This window comes from Lathyrus oleraceus, chromosome 3 (assembly GCF_024323335.1).
Source record: "Lathyrus oleraceus cultivar Zhongwan6 chromosome 3, CAAS_Psat_ZW6_1.0, whole genome shotgun sequence".
NCBI classification, from domain to species: Eukaryota; Viridiplantae; Streptophyta; class Magnoliopsida; order Fabales; family Fabaceae; genus Lathyrus; species Lathyrus oleraceus.
The window spans coordinates 147946048-147951600 of record NC_066581.1 but is presented as its reverse complement, the minus strand read 5'-3'; positions in this window follow the sequence as shown (position 1 = coordinate 147951600).

Here is a 5553-nt window from a genome sequence, read left to right as displayed (position 1 = left end):
TTACCGAAGCTTTATCAAAGATTTCTCTAAAATAATAAAACCCCTGACCGGCCTTCTGATGAAAGACGTTGAATTCATTTTCAATGAAAAATGTATCGAAACCTTTAATCATTTAAAACAAGCGCTAATTTCAGCAACCATTTTACAAACTTCGGATTGGACTCAACCTTTTGAAATAATGTGTAATGCTAGCGATTTTGCTGTAGGAGCTGTTTTAGGACAAAGAAAAGATAAGAAATTACATGTGATATATTACGCTAGTAGAACCCTAGATGCCGCTCAACTCAATTATACGACAACAAAGAAGGAACTCCTAGCTGTAGTTTTTGCGATTGATAAATTTAGGTCTTATCTTGTCGGATCTAAGATTATAATCTATACAGACCATGAAACTATCTGTTACCTTCTAAGCAAAAAGGATGCGAAACCTAAGTTACTCAGATGGATCCTTTTGATACAAGAGTTCGACTTAGATATCCGAGACAAAAAAGGAACAGCAAACGTAGTTACTGACCATCTTTCCAGACTAGAGCATTTGAAGCCAGACCATTTACCTATAAATGATGATTTCACTTATGACAAATTGATAACTAAGTTAGATACCGTTCCCCTTGAACCTGATAGAGACAACCTTGGAACAGTTTCTGAGATTAGCAGAGTACCGTGGTACGCTTTGTGAATTATCTAGCTGCTGATATCATACCACCTAACCTCAATTATCAATACAATGCTACAATGATATAGAAAGGTCAAGAGGTCTCGTTACCTACGACCAGTTTAGTAGTGAGTATTGCAGATGTTACAAAGGTGACCCGTAGTGGTCAAGTTTTTGGACCGGTGTTCCCGGAGAATAAAGAAGAGTTGATTGTTGGTAAGCAAATGGAGACACCTAATGTAGATCCGGTTGGTTGTTCAAAGAATAAGTCTGGTGAATCCAGCAATTTGAAAGCCAATGGTGATGATGATGAGGTGCTCCGACTGATCAAGAGGAGTGAATTTAATGTGGTTGAGCAGTTGCTCCAGACTCCCTCGAAGATTTCCGTGCTGTCTCTACTTTTGAATTCTGAAGCGCACAGAGAAGCACTCTAGAGAGTTCTTGAACAGGAATATGTGGAGCAAGATGTTACTGTGGATCAATTTGATCACATTGTGGCTAACATCACTTCATGCAATAATTTGAGCTTTTGGGATGAAGAACTCCCTAAGGAGGGAAGAAATCACAATCTGCCTTTGCACATTTCTATGAATTGCAAAGAACATGCTTTGTCAAATGTGCTAGTTTACACTGGGTCGTCACTCAATGTGATTCCGAAGTCAACATTGTCAAAGTTATCTTATCAAGGAGCTCCCATGAGGTACAATGGAGTAATTGTCAAAGCCTTTGATGGCTCACGCAAAACAATCATTGGAGAAGTGAACCTTCCAGTCAAGATAGGTCCGCGTGATTTTCAGATTACTTTCCAGGTAATGGATATTCACCCAGCCTACAACTGTTTATTGGGAAGGCCATGGATTCATGAAGCAGGAGTTGTTACTTCCACTCTGCATCAGAAGCTCAAATTTGTCAAGAATGACAAGTTGATGATTATGGGAGGTGAGAAGGCGCTGTTGGTTAGCCAACTGTCATCTTTCTCATATGTATAAGCTAAGGATGAGGTTGGAACTCCGTTCCAAGCCATATCTATTGCTGCTGAGAAGAGAGTTGGGGCACTTATGTCCTCTTTGAAAGATGCACAAAAGATTGATGAGCAAGGTCCTGTTGATCAGTGGGGGCATGTGGTAGAGGTCGCCGACAACAAGGGAAGATATGGTTTGGGGTTCCAGAAGGGCTCGTCAACCGTTAGATATGAAGAGATGCAACTAAGCTTCCGTAGCGGAGGGTTCATTCATGGGAATGAACAACACTTACCTGTTGTGCTAGAGGACAATGAAGAGGAAGACTGCACTAACTTTGTGACGCATGGACATACATGCAACAATTGAACTGCTGTTGATATTCCTGTTATTTTGCATCGATCTAAGTAATTTCTTTTATATTTTAAAATCCTTCTCCTATGCCTAAGGGAGAAGTGAACATTGTTGGGAATTTTGAAATTGATCATCAATAAAATTAATTCTATTCATCCACATCTTTGATGTTTATTTTTACTTTTCTGCTTATTTCTGAAAATGGTAATCACAAAAAACATAAATAAACAATAAAATTGTCCATCTGTATAATATTTGATCACAAATTCACTTCTCTAAAATCAAAATATCAAATCATTATGCAGGTTGGTTCCTTACCCCATTGAATACAATGATTCTTCTCCTTCTCCAAATTTTGAATTCCCTGTGTTTGAAGTCGAAGAGGAAAGTGATGTAGAAGTGAGTGAGGAATTGTCTCGTCTTATTGAGCAAGATGAAAAGATTATTCAGCTGTTTGAAGAGCAGATTGAGCTAGTCAACTTGGGTTCCGAAGATGATGTGAAGGAAGTCAAGATTGGGTCTCGACTGTGTCCAGATACTAAGAAGGGGTTGATTGATCTTCTTCGAGAGTATTCAGATGTGTTTGCTTGGTCCTATCAAGACATGCATGGGTTGGATTCTGATATTGTGGAGCATAGATTGCCGTTGAAGCCAGAATGCCCGCCAGTCAAGCAGAAATTGAGAAGAACGCATCCTGATATGGCTGTGAAGATCAAAGAGGAAGTTCAGAAGTAGATTGATGCCGGTTTCCTTGTAACTGTTGAATATCCGCAATGGGTGGCCAATATTATGCCTGTGCCGAAGAAAGACGGAAAAGTCCGCATGTGTGTTGACTATAGAGATTTGAATAGAGCCAGTCCGAAAGATGATTTCCCTCTGCCATACATTGATATGTTGGTAGACAATACTGCTAAATTCAAAGTCTTTTCATTTATGGATAAATTTTCCGAATATAATCAGATTAAAATGGCACCTGAGAATATGGAGAAGACCACATTCATTACATCCCGGGGAACATTCTGTTATAGAGTGATGCCTTTCGGTCTAAAGAATGCTGGTGCAACTTACCAGAGAGCAATGACTACTCTCTTTCATGATATGATGCATAAAGAGATAGAAGTTCATGTCGATGACATGATTGCTAAATCAATTGATGAAGAGGAACATGTTGAGCATTTGTTGAAGCTATTCCAGCGTTTGAGGAAGTATAAACTCCGCTTGAATCCCAATAAGTGTACTTTTGGTGTTTGCTCTGGTAAGTTGTTGGGCTTTATTTTCAGCGAGAAGGGTATTGAAGTTGATCCTGCCAAGGTCAAAGCAATACAAGAGATGCCTGCGCCCAAAATTGAGAAGCAAGTCAGAGGTTTTCTCAGCCGCTTGAATTATATTTCCAGATTCATTTTCCACATGACTGCCACATGTGCGCCTATATTCAAGCTTCTTTGGAAAAATCAGTCTTGTGATTGAAGACTGCCAGAAAGCATTTGATAGTATCAAGGAATATTTGCTTGAACCTCCAATTTTATCTCCGCCTATTGAAGGAAGACCATTGATCATGTATTTGACTGTGCTAGAAGAAAGTATGGGTTGTGTTCTTGGTCAGCAAGACGAGATTGGGAAGCAAGAATTTGCAATTTACTACCTCAGTAAGAAGTTCACCAACTGTGAGACTCAGTATTCAATGCTTGAGAAGACTTATTGCGCATTGGCTTGGGCTGCTAAGCGTCTGCGTCAGTATATGTTGAATCATACCACTTGGTTGATATCCAAAATGGATCCAATCAAGTATATATTTGAGAAGCCTGCTTTAACTGGGAGGATAGCCCGTTGGAAGATGTTGTTATCAGAGTATGATATCGAATACCGATCTCAGAAAGCGATCAAAGGTAGTATCTTGGCTGACCATTTGGCCCACCAACCAATTGAAGATTATCAGTCAGTACAATATGATTTTCCCGATGAAGAGATTTTTTACTTGAAAATGAAAGATTGTGATGAACCGTTGCTTGAAGAAGGGCCAAAACCTGGTTCCCGTTGGGGCATGGTGTTTGATGGAGCTGTTAATCAATATGGGAATGGCATTGGGGCAGTAATCATTACTCCTCAAGGCACGCATCTACCATTTACAGCTAGATTGACTTTCTAATGTACAAACAACATGGCAGAATATGAAGCTTGCATTATTGGGCTTGAAGAGGCCATGAATCTCAGAATCAAGTATTTGGATGTCTTTGGAGATTCCGCTTTGGTTATGAATCAGATCAAAGGTGAATGGGAGACGAATAAACTCGGTTTAATACCATATAGAGATTATGCGAGGAGGATTTCAACTTTCTTTACAAAGGTTGAGTTTCATCGTATCCCTCGAGATGAAAACCGGATGGCAGACGCTCTTGCAACGCTGGCATCAATGATTGTAGTGAAGCATTGGAACAGAGTTCCTAATTTGTCTGTGATGAGTCTTGATAGGCCGGCTCATGTGTTCGCTGTTGAAGAAATCAAAGACGAGAAACCATGGTATTACGACATCAAATGTTTCCTCCAAAGTCAGATTTACCCGCCTGGGGCATCTTTGAAAGATAAGAAGACTTTGAGAAGATTAGCCGGTAATTTTTACTTGAATGGTGATATACTGTATAAGAGAAACTTCTACATGGTTTTGCTCAGATGCGTGGATAGATACGAAGCAGACTTGTTGATGACCGAAGTGCATGAAGGTTCCTTTGGTACTCATTCCAATGGACATGCAATGGCAAATAAGATGTTGCGAGCAGGTTACTATTGGCTGACAATGGAATTTGACTGTTGAAGATTTGTGAAGAAATGCCACAAGTGTCAAATTTATGCTGATAAGATTCATGTTCCTCTGACACTATTGAATGTTATCTCTTTTCCATGACCCTTCTCCATGTGGGGAATTGATATGATTGGGATGATTGAGCCCAAAGCTTCGAATGGAGATCGTTTCATTTTGGTGGCAATAGACTACTTCACAAAATGGGTTGAAGCGGCATCGTATGCAAATGTAACCAAGCAAGTTATTGTAAGGTTTATCAAGAATCAGATTATATGTCGTTATGGTGTGCCAAGTAAGATCATTATTGACAATGGATCGAACTTGAATAACAATATGGTGGAAGCTCTTTGCAAAGACTTCAAGATTGCACATCATAATTCTTCTCCCTACAGACCCAAGATGAATGGGGCTATTGAAGCTGCGAACAAGAACATCAAGAAGATTATCCAAAAGATGGTTGTCACATACAAGGATTGGCATGAGATGCTTCCATTTGCTTTGCATGGATATCGTACATCCGTCCGCACTTCAACAGGGGCAACCCCTTTCTCTCTTGTTTATGGTATGGAAGCAGTGCTCCCCGTAGAGGTTGAGATTCCTTCGTTGCGTGTGCTCATGGAAGCCAAGTTGACTGAAGCAGAGTGGTCCCAGACCAGGTTTGACCAGTTGAATTTAATTGAAGAGAAGAGATTGACTGCCATGTGTCATGGTCAGTTGTATCAGCAAAGGATGAAGAAAGCTTTTGATAAGAAGGTCAAACCTCGAGTGTTCAGAGAAGGTGACCTTGT